The following is a 19,404-nucleotide window of genomic DNA, read 5'->3' as shown; positions in this document are numbered from 1 at the left end:
TATAAACTCTCAGGACTTAAACATATGTAAATTTTTGGGAAACCTTTCAGTACCACATATATACATTTCAGGCCAAAACTGATATAACATATGACCCCGCAATCCATCCATTGATAGTGGGCTCCCCCCACTCGACGCGAAGTCATAGTTCACCACGTCCGATGATCCACAATATTAACCTTCACATCACATATAAATCTATCAGATGCCAAGGTCCGTTGCACCCCTCAAATGATTCACTGGTTGATCTCTCAATACGTCCGCATCTCCAGTTGGAACCACACATTGAGGCAATGTTGAGCATCTCTGGCTCTCTCGTAGTCCACCTGCGGCATCACGAATAGTCAATGCACAACTGATACCGAGTGCGCAATGTCATACACGAGTGGATACAAAGGAATATGAGATATGTTTCAAGATAAATCAATGTCATGCGATAAGGAATGAAAGAAGTAGAATTATTCCTAAACTCTATAGCCTCTGAAAGATAAGCACAGACGTCTCCGTACCGATCCTCCAAACTCTACTAAGCTTGCTCGTGAATCGTGAGACCTAGGCAACCTAGTTCTCTAATACCAACTGTCATGACCCGAAATTTTTCACCGACGGGACCGTGATGGCGCCTAACATTTCACTTGCTAGGCAAGCCAACGTTAGAAAATCGTTAAACCAATCCCTTATTTCCATTCAGTAAATAACAATAATTAACTAAGATGAAATATAATAAGTACGGAATATTATAAAACTGTATTAATTACTACCACCCGGATCTGGAGTCACAATTCACAAGCATTCTAGAATTTACTACAAGTAATAGTTTGAAAGAAATACAACTGTCTGAATGAAAGAAAATAGAAGGGTAAAAAAGATAGACGAGGACTTCAAGGTCTGTGAACGCCGACAGATCTACCTTGAGTCTCTAGACAGCAAACCAATAACAAAATCTCGATCAACCTGAGCCGATATCAAAATCTGCACAGAAAGTGCAGAGTGCAGCATTAGTACAACCGATTCCATATACTGGTAAGTGTGGAGCCTAACCTCGGCGAAGTAGTAACGAGGCTAGGACAAGACACCCACATATAACCTGAACAGTATAATCATGCTAGTGGCAACAACATTAAATAAAGAAATAAAGAAGAAATAATGGGAAGGGGACATACAATGGGGGAATACGACATAAAGAGTGAGAATAATGAAAAGACAGAATTAAATCGAAAATCCTTAAACGAATTGAGCAATTAAAACAACAAGAAAAACTGCACGACATCACCCTTCGTGCTTTAACTCCCAACCTCATCAAATAAATGAATAGAACGGCACGACATCACCCTTCGTGCTTTTACTCTCAACCTCACCAAATGAATAAATAGAACGGCATGGTATTACCCTTCGTGCATTAAACCTCTCATAATATACACGGCATCACCCTTCGTGCTATAAACCTCTCATAATATACACGACATCATCTTTCGTGCTTTACACTCCTTCTCACAAATCATACAATCAATAACAACGGATAGATAAGAGTATCACAAAGAAACCTATATTTTACCCATAATCAATAGCACAATGTAATCTCAACCTTGAGTCAATATTTGAAAGTTACCAATCTCAGTGAAACCAGATATGAGTCACCCAACATTTCAAATAACCCGCTAAGTATGGATAGTAGAATTTAAGGCTACAAAATAGATAAGAATAGAATTTCACTCGCATGTTATGACTCGACAACGACGTATAGATGCTCGTCACTTCACATATACATCGTATTTAACAACCAAAAACATAGGAAATGAACACATAATACCTATTCCCTCAAACCAAAGTTAGACACGACACTTACCTTGCTCTGAAGGCCACTTAATTCTCAATCACATTTGTTTCTTTGGAATTCACCTTCAAACCACTCATATCTATTCAAAAATGACTCAATAATATCAAATATTGCTAAAGGAATCAATTATATTTCATAAATTAAATTTCCCAAATTTTCCTCCAAAAAGTCAAAAAATTGAACCCGGGTCCGCTTGATCAAAACTCGAGATTCGGACCAAAATCCTTTTACCCATTCACCCTCTAGCCCGAATATGTAATTAGTTTTGAAATTCGACCTCAAATTAGGGTCTAAAACATCAAATTCCCGAAATTCTTAGTTTCTACCCTAACCCCTAATTCTACCATAAAAACTCTAAATTTTTGGTTGATAATTCAAGAAATATAATGGGTAATTGAAAGAAAATGGTTTAGAATCATTTACCAACAATTTGGGAAAGAAATAGCTCTTGAAAAATCGCCTCTCACCATTTGGTTTTTTAGAAAATTGATTTTTTGGCTAAAATCCCTCTTTTGGATTTTGTTAAGTGCTGGGCGACAGTGTTCATCGCGTTCGCGAGAGTACTGTCGCGTTCGCGAAGCGTATAGGCTGCCAAGCCTTCGCGTTCGCGAGACAGTGTTCACGTTTGTGTAGGCTATCCCCCCCCCCCCATGGCCTTCGCGTTCGCGAGATATTGCTCGCATTCGCGATAAAGGAACGATCGACTCTCCCCCAGGTATACCTAACACTACGCGTTCGCGAGGAGCTGACCGCGTTCGCGAAGGGTAACGCCCCCATCGCTTTGCGTTCGCGACCAAGCCTTCGCGTTCGCGAAGAAGAAAACTTCAGTTGCCCAGTTTACTCTTCGGGTTCGCGAGAGTACCTTCCCGAACGCGAAGAAGGACATGCCAGAACACCTGCTGCAGTAAAATACCAGATTTTCAAAGTGCAAGACATCCCGTGGCCAATCCGAAACTCAACCGAGCCCTCGGGGCTCCAAACATGTACACAAGTCTAAAAATATCATACGGACTTACTCGCGCGATCAAATTACCAAAATAACACCTAGAACTACGAATTTAGCACCAAATCAAATGAAATTCTCAAAAACACTTTAAAATTTCTATTTTCTCAACCCGACGTCCTAATCACGTCAAATCAACTCCGTTTCTCACCAAATTTCACAGACAGGTCTTAAATATCATAATGAACCTGTACCAGGCTCCGGAACTAAAATACGGACCCGATACTAACAATGCCAAATATCAATCAATTCTTAAAAACAAATAATTTTCAGACTTTTAATTTTCATCAAAAATTCATAACTTAAGTTAGGGACCTCCGAATTCGATTCCGGGCATACACCCAGGTCCCATAATTAGATACGGACCTACCGGGACCGTCAAAGCACGGATCCAGGCCCATTTACCAAAACTGTTGACCAAAGTCAACAAAAAAATTAACTTTTAAGGCAAAATTTTTTATTTTCATTAGTTTTCAACATAAAAGCTTTTCCGAAACCTGTCCGGACTGCGCATGCAAATCGAAAAGGATACAAATGAGATTTTTAAGGCTTAAGAATGCATATTCGAGTTCTAAAATATAAGATTACCTTTTGGGTCATCACAACAACACTCTTCATAATTACACGTTATGATTTCTATCAACCCTCTTCATAATTAGAAAAGCATGCCTATCTAAGTTGAATTCTCAAAGTTATCATATAGAAGCAGTGTTAGGATTTGAACTTGTGAGTTAAAAATTATATTTCTTTGAAGTTGTTGGATTTTAAATTAATAACTTATACATATTAAATAAATATTTAAGACAAATATAAAATTTGGACCGAAATTAATTGGTTCGACCAAACTTATAACATGATCTCTAGCTCCGTCGCTATTCTCATATATAATAGGTAATTTTCTAAGTCTAAAAAGTTGTACTAGCTAGTGAAGATAAAACCAGGCGAAAATGCTCTTATAAGCATCAAAAATAAATATTGAGTTTTTCTCTTCTTCACTTTTTGGCTTTTTGACAGTTGATGTGTATATATGAGCATTTTGGTGCTGTTGTTTTTTTGTGATATATCCCAATGCCATAATTAACTATGCTAATATTCTGTTTCTTTAAATTTCTTTTTAGAGGACGTGGATTATATATAAGGCGTAGGACTTCCAAGTTTTGAAATCTGTTGTTAACTTGTCAAAAGAACATGAATTATATGTCGACAATTTAGGATTACAGTAAAAGAGTGAAAGGAAAATATATTTGACATTGTAATGAATAAAGTTAAACATCTGCTAAAGGTGGTTTACAAGATTGGATTTCTCTAGTGGTAAGCACCCTCAACTTCCAACACAAAAAGTTGTGAGTTCGAGTCACTCCAAGAGCAAGGCGGGGAGTTCTTGGAGGGAAGGATGCCAAAGGTTTATCGGAAACCGTCTCTCTAACCTCAAGTAGGGGTAAGACAAACAAAAGAAGAAAATAGTAAAGAGGAAAACGAAAAGAATGAAATCAACAGAAAATCTGAGATGAAGTCACTATCTTTCTTTTATCAACAGAAAATAAGTCCCATTCCTTTTTAAGAATTTGACCAGTTGAAAAATGCCCCATATTCCCACAAATGTACGGCCACAACACACAAATCGCTCCGTAGAAAGAATACGATAAAAGCAGAGATTACAACTAGTACTTTACTTCTTATTTTTGGTGTATGCATTTTGAATAAAAACATCAATAGTAGCGGTAGGAATAAACATGAAGGGCTAATCTTGGCATAAAAATTTAGTACCATTTTATCCTTTTTTGGTTATTAATTTTGGGATAAATTATCCCAAAATTAAAAATAGTTCTGGGATAACTTATACTTGTGAGAGGGTGGCTGAATACTAATCACATGATAAGTTATCTTAGGATTAATACAACATACCAAACAGTCAATAAAAAATATTACTCGGATAACTAATTCCAGCATAACTAATCCTAATATAACTATTAACTAATCCCAACATAACTAATTCTAGCATAACTTGTCTTCAACCTAACGACCCCTTAGTTATCCCTGCAGTATTATTTGGTTGGGAAATAAATTATCCTAGGATTAATTATCCCGGGATTAATAATCCTAGGATAGTTATCTCACTTTTTCATAGGGATAAAAATAACACTACAATCTCGGGATTAGTTATACCGTAATTTTTCCCAACCAAATGTTAGATAAACTTATCTCAAATTTAATTGCGGAATTAATTATCTCTTATCTCTTGTACCAAACGATCGCTTAATGCTGCAAAGTTGTTCCTGACAAAGTCCAAACCAAGTTAATTGAACAAGTAGACGAATGCATAAACCAAGTGAAGCAATAATGGAAGTCTAATATTGTCACACCTCCTTTTTCCCGAGAGATAGGTGAGTTTTTCCAATTAAAGTGACGTTTTTCGAAATGAGATTATTTAATTAATCAGAGTCGCCACTTGGAATAAGTTATGGTGTCCCAAATCACCGGTTTATTTTAAATTCCAAATCGAGGAAATTTGACTCTATTTATGGTCTGCGAACTCAGAAGACAGGGTAAGGAATTCTGTTAACTCGGGAGAAGGTGTGAGGAACTCCCGAGTTCTGTGGTTTTAGCACGGTCGCTCAACTATTAATAATTGACCTAATTATCTGATTTAATACATGTTTTAAAACCTAGTGTGCATTTTTATCTTCTAAACCGCTTTTAATTATTTATGAAATTATTTCTGGAACAAGTCACGATGTCGTACACTTGTCGTTTTGGCACACGTCGCAAACCGCGCCACATGAAATGCACCCGCGATTGACGAGATACTTATTTTTATTATTGTTTGAAGTTCTGGTCGAGTCACGTGAAACGCACACTCGAATTGGAATTTATGTATCATGACTATGCCACTGGAACCATACCCATAGTTACGATGATTTATTATTGATCGCTCCTAAAGCAAGCTACGATGTTCATGCTTTGTCGTAATTTTGGAATCAACTGTGAGGCCGTTAGTTATGGAAATTTGTCGTGGAAAAGGTGGCTTAGATCGTTAAACTAATAGGCCAAGATATGGAGGTAATTGACATTTATTTGTCAACTGAAGCAAGCCAACTAAGTGTGTTTACAAAGAATAAGCCAACTATAGTAAATTGGGCGAGCAACCTATTATATTGTCCATTTTAGTCATTGTTGGTTTAAATCAACATAGGCCCACAAATTCTTTCTACTTTCAAAGTTCTCTTTCCCAGCATGTTATTTTACAAATTACGGCCAAACAAAATGGAAATTAATTCATCTAAATCATCATCACAGACCCAAAGTAACTTAAATAGATTATGTACCAAACTTAAAACTAATATTTTCAACATGTAACTAGAAAGAGAGCATGAAATAAACACATGGCAATAATCTTTAATTATACAAAAAAATAAAATAAGAAAACTCAACAAACAGAAGGATGGCACACTTCAATGACAAAGATTTCACAAGACAATGATATATATCCATAAACACGGTAATAAAATAAAATAAAATAAAAGTGGAAACAATGAACCTTCTTTGAAGCTTTATGAATATATCAATAAGAACCTCCAATTGGCTTACAAAGAAGACGAGAGAAAAATATGCTGACAAGACTAAACGCGAATGACATCGTCAACCGAAGAGTAGACTGCGCCGGAAACCTCGTCGTGAACTCGAAAGGACCTCTCGAACTCTGTTTTAACTCCAGCTGAAAATTTAGGTGCTTTATTGGAGATTTAGGACTCTGGGTTCGGAGGTGATTTTCATGGACATTTTGGGTAGTATTCCAACTGGTTTAGGACTGGTTTGAGGTAAATTTCGAGGCTGATTTTGCTGTGATTTAAGGGCTGTTTCTAAAATGGTAACTGCAGTGGTTTTACATAGCTAATGGTTACTGATTTCAATGGCCAAAAGCAAAGAGGCTTTGGTGAGAAAGATGAAACTTTTTGGTAGGTATTGCTGCATTTTTTTTTGTTTGGCTTCTCTTCAGATCCCTTCCTCTCTCTTTTTTTTTTCCTGGTCCCTTCTCTGGTTAGCTTTAGGTCTGTATATATAATGTGTGTGAGCAAAGTCTCGGAGAGAAAGAAATTCAGATCATGAAAAGTGTGTGAATGGATAAAAGATCCAAAATAAGGTGCATGTGATTACTTCAGAACAATCACGTGAGGGGTAGAGAATATACCTTATGAGTTAGTTATTTTGGGATAGAGAGAAATCTTGACTAAAAGACAATCTCAACAAGAACAAAAGAGTTGGCACAATTTGATTGATTCTTTATTCTTTCTTTTTTTGATTTTCTTGTAAAGGATAACAAAATAAAATAAACTTTTAAAATATTATTCCTACTAAATTAAGATAGCAAAATTAAATATTAACTAGCTACTTCCAGTCAAGGAACTATTAAAAAGAAATTCCAAAAATTACTAACATACTAAAAATAAGAGGAAAATAAATTTTTGTGTGTTTTCTTTTCTTTTGCCAATTAGAATAAAATTGTATACTCTATCAATGTGAATTTTTTTGTTGATTTTCAATTTATCTAAAATAAACCTATAAAAAGGTGAAATAAAACTACAATATTAAGATTAAACATAAAACTATTTAAATACTAAAAAGTGAGTTAAAATCCAAATATTGTCAAAAATTAGGTGCTCACAGCTGCCCCTCTTTGCTTGGAAAGATGGAGAGTTTTAAAGCAAAGACAAAGTGAGTCATGTGACTAATTTGTTTGACCATATCGTTATTCAAAAGAGGAATAAAATAAAAGAAAAAGGTGCAACCGAGTCCTGGTTTTGGACAACCTACATATCCTGGGTTATAAGACAATCAGGTCGCGTGTAGTTCAAGGTGAATGAAGTATTGGAGTATGTGGATAGGATGAGAGAGTCGAGTGAGATACCATTCCGTCGAGGTTCCGGTCCGCGGTCCCTGCCTTTACATCATGAATTGAAAGCAAAAATTACAACAAAAATAAAATAAAAATACAAGATCCTATCTACTTCTTGTCATGAATCTCCACTTGATCCTTCAATATGAAACTGAAAATTCACCTCATTTTTCAGGTGGGCATCCTGTTGACTTGAATTTGAAAAAAAACTGAAAGTTGACCCTATTCTTCAGGCGGGCTCCTGATGCCTCTCTAACTTGAACTTGAAATAAATTCCCTCATTCTCCAGGTGGGCGCCTGATGCTGACTTAAAACCTAAAATGAATTCTCTCGTTCTCTAAGTGGGCGCCTGATGACTTAAAACTTGAAATAAATTCCCTCATTCTTCAGGTGGGCGCCTGCAACTAACTTGAACTTAAAATAAATTCCCTCATTTTTCAGGTGGGTGCCTGATGACTTAAAACTGAAATAAATTCCCTCATTCTCCAGGTGGGCGCCTCATTTTGACTTAAAACTGAAATGAATTCCCTCATTCTCCAGGTGGGCGCCTGATGACTTAAAACTTGAAATAAATTTCCTCGTTCTCCAGGTGGGTGCCTGATGACTTAAAACTTGAAATAAATTCCCTCGTTCTCCAGGTGGGAGCCTGGTGACTTAAAACTTGAAATAAATTTCCTCGTTCTCCAGGTGGGCGCCTGATGACTTGAAACTTGAAATGCATTCCCTCGTTCTCCAGGTGGGCGCCTGATGCTGACTTAAAACTTGAAATAAATTCCCTCATTTTCCAGGTGGGTGCCTGATGTTGACTTAACACTTGACATGCATTCCCTCATTCCCCGGGTGGGCGCCTGCCAATGACTTGAACTTAAAATAAATTCCCTCATTTTCCAGGTGGGTGCCTGATGTTGACTTAACACTTGACATGAATTCCCTCATTCTCTAGATGGGCGCCTGCCAATGACTTGAACTTAAAATAAATTCCCTCATTCTCCAGGTGGGTGCCTGCTAATGACTTGAAACATGAAATAAATTCCCTCATTCTCCAGGTGGGCGCCTGATGATTTAAAACTTGAAATGAATTCCCTCATTCTCTAGGTGGGCGCCTGATGACTTAAAACTTGAAATAAATTCCCTCGTTCTCCAGGTGGGTGCCTGCTGACTTAAAACTTGAAATAAATTTCCTCATTCTCCAGGTGGGCGCCTGATGACTTAAAACTTTTAATAAATTCCCTTGTTCTCCAGGTGGGCGCCTGATAACTTAAAACTTGAGATGAATTCCCTCGTTTTCCAGGTGGGTGCCTGATGACTTAAAACTTGAAATAAATTCCCTCGTTCTCCAGGTGGGCGCCTGATGCCTTAAAAGTTGGAATAAATTCCCTCATTCTCCAGGTGGGTGCCTGTGCTGATTTAAAACTGAAATGAATTCCCTCGTTCTCCAGGTGGGCGCCTGATTTTGACTTAACACTTGAAATGAATTTCCTCATTCTCCACGTGGGCGCCTGATAACTTAAAATTTGAAATAAATTCCCTCGTTTTCCAGGTGGGTACCTGCTGACTTAAAACTGAAATGAATTCCCTCGTTCTCCAGGTGGGCGCCTAATAACTTAAAACTTGAAATAAATTTCCTCGTTCTCCAGGTGGGCGCCTGATGACTTAAAACTTGAAATAAATTCCCTCGTTCTCCAGGTGGGCGCCTGCTGACTTAAAACTTGAAATAAATTCTCTCATTCTCCAGGTGGGCACCTGATGACTTAAAACTTGAAATAAATTCCCTTGTTCTTCAGGTGGGCGCCTGATGACTTAAAACTTGAAATGAATTCCCTCGTTTTTCAGGTGGGTGCCTGATGACTTAAAACTTGAAATAAATTCCCTCGTTCTCCAGGTGGGCGCTTGATTACTTAAAACTTAAAATAAATTCCTTCGTTCTCCAGGTGGGCGCCTGATGCCTTAAAACTTGGAATAAATTCCCTCATTCTCCAGGTGGGCGCCTGTGCTGATTTAAAACTGAAATGAATTCCCTCGTTCTCCAGGTGGGCGCCTGATGTTGACTTAACACTTGAAATGAATTCCCTCATTCTCCAGGTGGGCGCCTGATAACTTAAAACTTGAAATAAATACCCTCGTTTTCTAGGTGGGTGCCTGCTGACTTAAAACTGAAATGAATTCCCTCGTTCTCCAGGTGGGCGCCTGATAACTTAAAACTTGAAATAAATTCCCTCATTTTCCATGTGGGTGCCTGCTGACTTAAAGCTGAAATGAATTCCCTCGTTCTCCAGGTGGGCGCCTGCAATCATGACAACACAGACAAAACAGAGATAATTTTCTGCCCCAGTTTGTACCAGGAACATTCATTGATTGTTAGTTGCATCCCATTATCCAGGAGGGTCCTGAAAATTTAAAACTAGATCCCATTATCCAGGAAGGTCGTGAAAACTTGAAATTAAATCCCATTATCAGGAGGGTCCTGAAAACTTGAGATTAAATCCCATTATCCAGGAGGGTCCTGAAAACTTAAAACTGAACTTATCTGGAACATGCTTTCTCGTGGAGGATTCCTAGCAAAGAAAACAAGATTCCTTGCCCCTGATTGAAACAAAGAAAATTTTGTCAGTTTGAAACTGTGGCGGTTAGTTTGTGGCATCCTTGCTGAAGGTGTTTGCTTCTGCCACTATCCCGCTTCATTCTGATTAGCTGCTTCGGGCTACAAAGAATTAGTTTGACCTTTTGATCGAACCTCGACCACAAAACCTCTGAATGACTTGAATCCCTTACGCTCACCTCGTCATATGGCACTTTCATTCTGACAACTGTTGAACCTTTGCATTTCCTACAAATTCACGAATCACTTGACCACCTGAACTTCAGTTACCACCGCATTGCTCATTCTAAATCATGTCACTTGTGATGTGCCTGGCCGAATTTCGCTTGGTGAAAATAAAAAGCTGGTAATGAGCTTTGAAGTCCTTTCTTGCTTGCTTAACAAAGACTAATTTGACAGAGACTTAGAAAAATAGACCCAAAAGAAACGAAGCGAAGTGACTTCGAGAATTTGGGAGAAAAAAAAATGACTATTTGAAGAAAAATGGAAAAGAGATTTATCTGAATGAAGCAGCTGGCTCCAATGATCATGACATGCATTTCAGATTGATCAGCCTAATCCATCCAGCTAATCACATTTCAGTTCATGCCATGTCTTCATACTTCAAAACCGGGGTTTCCATAATTCATTTTCTCTGTAAAGTCATGAACCCCATTCGGCTTGTAATGCCCCGAGGGGTTTTCACCAGCAAGCCTCTCTCATTTGCTCCTCTCTCAACTCACTGTCGCCTTACAGTGCCCGTAAGGGTTTTCACCAATAAGACTCTCTCATTTGAATTTTCTCTCGACTCACCATCGCCCTATGGTGCCCGTAAGGGTTTTCACCAATAAGACTCTCTCATTTATTCACTTTTCCTTGTGCCCATGAACAAAGGTGCAACCCATGATGTAAATAATACCTCCATCTCACTTGACTTGGCATCATCAAAGTTGATCAAAATGTCTTTCTTTGGACTGTAGTGTATGTTTTGGACAGGGTTAGAAAGAAATGGTGGCATGCAGGCTCAAAATAATTTAAGATGAAGGGGTTCAAAATTATAACTTTTGGAATCAGATCTTTTTACAAAACTAAAACTTCTGCCCCAGTTTCTTCGAATCTGGGGAATTTTAGATTTTTATTTTGATGGGACCGAACCGTGTAAGGCTACCTACGTATCCTTAGAAGGAATCAGGTCGAACGTAGTTCACTAGTAAAAGTTATTTTGTTTTTGTTGCTTTGCTTTTCTTTTTCTCTTTTCTTTCTTTTTTTTTCTCTTTTTTGCTTTTTTTTCTTTTTTTTTTCTTTTCTATTTCGAGCTCTACTTCTGATTCCAAAAGAGGGGTATGAAAGAACATAAATAAGGCTCAAAAAGGGGTAACAAATGATAAAAGTGTTTGGGATAGCAGAATAAAATGCCTTCGTCATTCCAACTTTGAACATGCCTAGTACAAAATGAGATTTAAGATAAGTAAAGAAATCATACATAATATCTCTTGACTGCATCAGAATTGATAGCCATATCCACACATTTACCTTCTATGTCTGTTAAACACATAGCACCATTGGGAAACACTTTTGTCACAATGAGCGGCCCCTGCCAGTTTGGGGCAAACTTGCCTTTAGCTTCAGCGTGATGTGGAAGGATGCGTTTCAATACCAGCTGACCCACTTCAAATTTCCGGGGACGCACCTTCTTGTTGTATGCTGTTGCCATTCTTTTCTGATACAATTGACCATGACATACTACTGCCAATCTTTTTTCATCAATCAAACTCAATTGCTCTAGCCGGGTTTTGACCCACTCATCATCATCAATTTCAGCTTCAACAACGATCCGCAGGTGAAGGAATCTCAACTTTCGCAGGTATAACTGCCTCGGTTCCATATACCAGCAAATAGGGAGCTGCACCTATTGAAGTGCGAACAGTAGTGCGATAACCCAGTAAAGCAAAAGGTAAATTTTCATGCCATTGCCTGGAACCTTGCACCATCTTACGAAGTATCTTCTTTATGTTCTTGTTAGCAGCCTCAACAGCTCCGTTTGCCTTAGGACGATACGGAGTGGAGTTTTGATGCATAATATTGAACTGTTAGCATAACTCTTTCATCAAATGACTGTTGAGGTTAGCAGCATTATCTGTGATGATTACCTTGGGAATTCCGAACTGGCAAATGATGTTTGAATAAACAAAATTTACCACCGCCTTCTTGGTCACGGACTTGAAAGTTACAGCTTCGACCAACTTGGTAAAGTAATCAATGGCCACCAGAATAAATCTATGCCCGTTTGAAGCTGCCGGCTCAATTGGTCCAATGACATCCATGCCCCAAACAATGAAGGGCCAAGGTGCAGACATTGTGTGCAACTCAGATGGCGGGGAATGAATCAAATCACCGTGCACCTGGCATTGATGACATTTGCGAACGAAGCTGATGCAATCTCGTTCCATGGTGAGCCAATAATAACCTGCTCGAAGAATATTCTTCACCAAGACATACCCTCTCATATGTGGCCCGCAAACCCCGGAATGCACTTCGGCCATGATAGTCGAAGCTTGTTTAGCATCTATGCAGCTTAGTAATCCTAGATCTGGAGTTCTCTTGTATAATATTCCCCCACTTAAGAAAAATCCACTAGCCAGATGTCGAATGGTTCTCTTTTGATCACCTGTGGCATGTACCGGATATACCACATTGCAATAGGCATGCTGATTACGGATTTGGATATGCAGAGGGTCGACATAAGTCTTATCCAGATGGTGTAACATTGGTGCCAAAATAGCCAAGGCATCGGCAATCTTATTATGAATCCTGGGAATATGCTTGAATTCTACTGACCTGAATCGTTGACAAAGATCATGCAAACATTGTCGATACGGTATGAGCTTCAAATCTTGAGTCTCCCATTCTCCCTGAATCTGGTGAACCAACAAATCTGAATCTCCCAAAACCAATATTTCTTGAACTCCCATGTCTATAGCTAGCCTCAAACCCAGAATGCATGCCTCGTATTCAGCCATGTTGTTAGTGAAATAAAATTGAAGCTGAGTTGTTACGGGGTAGTGATGCCTTGTTTCAGAAATGAGTACAGCCCCTATTCCGACACCTTTCATGTTAGCAGATCCATCAAAGAAGAGTTTCCAACCTGGCTTTTCATCATGATCAGCCTCGTCAACATACATCACTTCTTCATCAGGAAAATAAGTCTTCAGTGGCTCATATTCTTCATCCACCGGATTCTCGGCCAAGTGATCGGCCATGGCTTGGGCTTTTATCGTGGTCCGAGTCACATAGATGATGTCAAACTCTGTGAGTAAAATCTGCCACTTTTCCAATCTTCCTGTGGGCATAGGCTTCTGAAAGATATACTTTAGAGGATCCATGCAAGAAATGAGGTAAGTAGTGTAGGATGATAGATAATGCTTCAACTTTTGTGCCACCCAAGTCAGGGCGCAACATGTCCTTTCAAGAAGAGTATACTTAACCTCATAAGGAGTGAACTTCTTACTGAGATAATAAATGGCTTGCTCTTTCTTGCCCGTGATGTCGTGTTGACCCAACACACAACCAAAAGAATTATCCACGACCGTCAAATAGAGAATTAAAGGTCTCCCAGGTTCTGGCGGGACCAACACAGGTGGGTTTGACAGGTAACTCTTGATCTTATCAAATGTTTCCTGACACTCATCAGTCCACTTAATCGCAGCATTCTTCTTCAGCAACTTAAAGATGGGCTCACAAGTTGTCGTGAGTTGAGCAATAAACATGCTGATGTAGTTTAACCTTCCGAGAAGGCTCACCACCTCGGTTTTGTTCTTTGGCGGTGGTAAGTCTTGGATGGATTTTATCTTTGATGGGTCCAACTCAATACCGCGTCGACTGACTATGAATCCCAACAGTTTCCTGGACGGGACACCAAATACACATTTTGCCGGATTGAGCTTGAGGTTGTACCTGCGGAGCCTTTGGAAAAACTTTCTCAAGTCTCCAACATGGTCGGACTGCTTCTTTGACTTTATGATCACATCATCTACATAAACTTCAATTTCCTTATGTATCATGTCATGAAATATGGTAGTCATTGCCCTCATGTAAGTTGCACCAGCATTCTTCAAACCAAATGGCATTACCCGGTAACAGTATGTCCCCCATGGTGTGATGAATGCTGTCTTTTCTGTATCTTCCTCATCCATCAGGATCTGGTGATATCCAGCGTAGCAATCCACAAAAGACCCAATCTCATGCTTGGCATAATTGTCGATCAGAATATGGATGTTCGGCAATGGAAAGTTATCTTTTGGACTTGCCTTATTGAGATCACGATAATTGACACAGACCCTGGTTTTACCATCCTTCTTTGGTACTGGCACGACATTAGCTAACCAAGTGGGATATCGAGTGACCCGAATGACCTTTGCGTCAAGCTTCTTTGTGATTTCTTCTTTGATCTTCACACTCATGTCAGTCTTGAACTTCCTTAACTTTTTCTTGACTGGAGGGAATGCCGGATCAGTTGGCAATTTATGAACTACCAAATCAGTGCTCAAACCCGGCATGTCGTCATACGACCATGCAAAAATATCTTTATATTCAAACAGTGCTTTGATTATTTCTTCCTTGATTTGTGGTTCCAGATGCACACTTATCTTGGTTTCCCTAATATTATCTTGATCTCCTAAATTGATTTCTTCAGTTTCATTCAGATTAGGCTTGGATTTTTCTTCAAAGTGATTTAGTTCTCTACTGATTTCCTGAAATGCTGCTTCTTCACCATATTCTGTTTCATCATCACACTCTACTTCTTGGATTGTTATTTCGGAATTAGATTGGCTTTTAAGATTTGGCTGAAAATTCCTCATGCATGTCATGTCATTGAAACCAGCATCAAAAGAACTGTACAGAAAAAAAAGAATATGACTTGGTCAGTCTCCGCACTCAAAAACTGAACAATCAAAAATACATAAGAGCCTCCACTGGTACTCCGGGGGCCTGCGGGACATCGGCCAGTCTCTGCACGGGCCTACGGGCAATATCTTCTTGAAGGTGGTCTAGGTCAACCATCACTTGTCGAACGAATGTCATCACGGAAGCAAAAAATATAGACTTGGTCATGTCTTCACATTCATGGCATTTCATTACAACATAATCAGCTATCTCTTTAATCCTCATTCTGATGACACCCTTTTCTTGAAGCAAACGTCCAATCTGCTGGGCCCGAGCCTCCAACACTTGTGTATCTGTGTTGTTTTGGTCTTGTAACTGCTGCAGGCTTTCTTGTAGTTGGTAAATCAATGCATAACAATGCTCTTTTTCTGTCTTGAAATCCTTTGTTTGCTTGACCATTTCATTTTCCAGGGCAACCAGCTTTTTCTTTAAAATTGCTACTTCTTTGTCATATTTCTACTTCAACCGGTGGGCTAATCTAGCATGTTCTTCTGCACTTTTGGCCAACTTTGCTTGAGAATTTAACAAGTCCCTTTCGGCCTTTGTCAAGTCAAAACCATAATCATACACTTTCCGCCTTAGGTTGGTTATAATTTTCTCATCTCTCTCACTTCTTACCGGTGTCTCGGCGGCTATTTTCATTCTCTGGATTTGGGCTCGAAGGGCTTCATTTTTCCTACCCAACCTCTTCTTTTCCCCTTCATCTTCAGCTACCTGCAAACTACTATTAAATTTGATTTTTTCAATTTGTTCTTCTAGTTTGTTTATAGTAGTCCGGTATTCCTTTTCTTTAGCTAACCAAACCCATTGCTCTCGGGCTCCATAGGTGAATTGTTGGACATGGGGCCTTTGGGCGGGCTGTTCTGGCTCTTGATCGACCCAACTTCTTTTACCATACCATATGGCGTAGTTGGATCCTACTTCACCCATGGACAAATCTCGTACTTGAGTCTGTGATTCCAGGAACCTACATTGGTGCCAAATTTGACGAACCCTTTCTTCTGAAAATGTGGCTTTTGGGCATAGTTCAATAACCTGTGGACTCAAATCTTCGTCATAGGGGACTGTTTGGTATCTGCCCAATTGGCGTAGGACCTGATGCGAGGCATATGGCTGAATACTCCGAAGACCCATTAATAAAAGAAAGCACACTCCGGCGGACATGTAAATAACTTCATCGACCGGGAGCCAACCGAAAGTCCACTCAATTCGATTTGCGTTTAAAGAACCCAAATACGCGAACCATGCCTCAGTACCTTCTGGCAACTCATGACCGTTTACTCGGTTTTCATATTCTTTGATGCAATTGAGTTCGGTCAGACCGTAGTTCATGTAACCTGGGCGATGACAAAGATGTTCTACCAACCACATTTGTAAAAGCAAGTTGCAACCCTAAAAAAACTTTGTCCCGGCTCGACAAGCGGTTAAAGCTCGGTAAATTTCTACGAGAATCATCGGTATGATAGTGCCATTGGCCTTTTTGACCATAAAGTCAGCCACTCCTGTGAGCCCCAATTCTATATGTCTGTCACTCCTTGGGCATATTAGAGTGCCTAAAAATGCCACCACAAAGGCCAAACCCCTGCGTGCTTCCCATTTGTCTTTATTTCCCTGATGATTCAAACCAGTGTCTGGAGCCTCAAATCTGTGGGGGTCCCCATACCGGCTGTATAAGAAACGAAATGTGCAGAATCCTCCGGCTAAATTTTCATCTTTAACCTGCCAGCTAATACTGAAGAGGTCCAAACACTTATGAGGGGTTACAGTTCTTGGTGCTACTGGATATAGATACCTTAACTTTCCTTCGAAACCAGCATAACCTACTATCTCCTCTAGTGTAGGGGTCAACTCGAAATCAGAGAAGTGGAAAACATTGTGTGTCGGGTCCCAAAACGGTATCAAAGCTTCGATTATATCAACCCTTGGTTTAATTTCCAAAAGACCAGTGAGCCCACCTAAAGCCTTTGTCACAGAACGCTTGTTGACCTCCCCCAGGTCGTTCCACCACATATGGAGTCCTAGTGGAATCTCGTCTACGACTCGAAAAGGAATATTTTCGACAGTGCTCATCCTGCACATTTTTATTTAAGGCGACTGGTTAAAAATAAGTGTTTTTGATTTATTTCTTTTGACCCCAAAAGAGAGATTATTTCTTCAAAATAAAACTCAAACAACTCAAGGCCACCTTTGCAAATACGGCCCTTCAGCCCTTCAGAAATGAAGATTTTAAAGTTGTGCTTGCTAAGTGGCCAAAATTAGGAAAAGAGCCATAGGTGGCTATTCTGGTAAAAAAAACTTCTTGCGTCCCGTCGGGACGTTTCTGGCTATTTGGACAGAAAGTGACATCCCCTAGTACATGCATACTATATTTAATGAACACAAAATGCTGACATGGCATATGTTGTGTTATTCATTCACATCTGATCGCGTTAGCTAATATGGATCCTAACTTTTCTTTTACTTATTTCGTCTCTCGTCCTCATCTTCTTAAAATATTACTCTTGCCAAACTCATTCCTCCCCATTTCGTACCCCTTTTGTCTCCAGCAAGTTACCATCTTTCCGTCAAGCTAATGTGTTTCATTCGAATAAATATAGAAGGGAATTTTCTTTTTCCGTTTGTTTTTTTTTATTTGCTTTGTACTTTTGTCTGACCCAAATCTATGGATTTGAAATTTATCACTACATAGTCAATAATTTCTACTTAAAAATGATAAAATCAATGAACGTTTTTCATTCTTTCAATATCCTCACTAGATAACGAGAACTGAAAATTTTCAGCTCTTTTGAAAAAATTAAATTAATAGATTTTGATTTTCCTTTCTCATTCCTTGTCGAACCACATGGAGTTGTAAGAAAATATCAGAATAATATTAAAAATTAAAATTTTCGGAAGCAAAGAAGCCATTTATAGTTGATAATATTAAACCAGTAACCTTTTCGAAACCAAATTAATCTAAGTGTATATTATGAATTAATTTCGAATCCAATTTACATATGAAGTCCTTAACGTCGACCATCTGAGCATCCAAGAGGAGGAGTAAAGCCATCCGACCCTCCTTCCTCGAAGAACATGGTAACTAGAGAAGGAGAAAGGGGGCGATACAATGTGAGGGGCTTTACTCCGCCGCTGGAACGAGGGCAGGGGAGAAGAAGAGCCAATGATAGAGGGAGGTAGTGGGTCTAGTTGTAGGGACAAGTAAATTCAAGGTGAATTTCTTTTAATTGATGTGGCCTTTTGAGCTTCACACATTGATCTTTTTCTCGGGTCTGAGATTTCATATGTATTTGCCCTCTCTTTTAAGTAACTAGATAATATATTAAAATATTTTCTTCACTTTAAGTATATAAAGATTAAACTCATGATTCATTATCAAGTATCACTTTTCTTAGAAAGAAATTTCCGCACTTATTGGGATTTTTTGTTAAATTTAGGCAAAATTATTAGAGTATCTAAAAAATTTATGATTAAAAAACAACTATATAAGCTGCTTAAGATTCTTCTGGGGAGCACGCAATTAATATAATAGTACGATGTATGTGGTCCGTCCCATTTTCCTTAGTTCAGTTCTCTTCTTTGTAACTTACAAGGTTTGAATGTTTAGTCCATCTAGATATTCCTATAAAATAAATGTGATATAAATATTGTAGGAGTATATATTTTTGAACCAGGGATTTAATATATTTTTGAACCAGGGATTTCTCGTGAAAGAAATCCAATCAACTCTTTATCTGATTTTCAATTTCGTTAGGAGTGAGACAATTTTGTTTAAAAATTAGAAGTTATCTGCACCTACGAATAATGCTTTAGGAAACATTAGTATCTCTTTATACTAAGTTAAAACAATTTCTGGAAAATACTAACCATTAAAATTTAAAATAAATCAATTCCCAGATTTTCTAAAGCATTATTGGTAGGTTCAGCTCAACGACCTCCCTATGCTCATCATTTCGGCTTTTAAATTAAAGTTATGAAAGCTCTTCTGGTTAAAAAAAAAAAAAAAAAACTTATCAATACCAGACCTTATCTTAGTTCCGCCCTGATTTTGGTATAAATTTACTCGTACTTGATTTTATATTAAATCACATCAACTTGCTAAGACTGCATGATTTCTAAGGTAAAAATATATACAATATTTAATTATGATT

The 19,404-nt window shown here is 38.6% G+C and overlaps 1 pseudogene; it reads right to left on the bottom strand.

Moving 5' to 3' along the window:
* Positions 1-15,655, bottom strand: part of LOC138891460 (uncharacterized) — a 38,507-nt pseudogene extending 22,852 nt beyond the window's left edge.
* Between the last annotated feature and the right edge of the window lie 3,749 nt (positions 15,656-19,404).

The sequence above is a fragment of the Nicotiana tomentosiformis genome, chromosome 3, assembly GCF_000390325.3.
Source record: "Nicotiana tomentosiformis chromosome 3, ASM39032v3, whole genome shotgun sequence".
In the NCBI taxonomy this organism is placed as follows: domain Eukaryota; kingdom Viridiplantae; phylum Streptophyta; class Magnoliopsida; order Solanales; family Solanaceae; genus Nicotiana; species Nicotiana tomentosiformis.
This window is presented reverse-complemented; position numbering and strand designations above follow the sequence as displayed.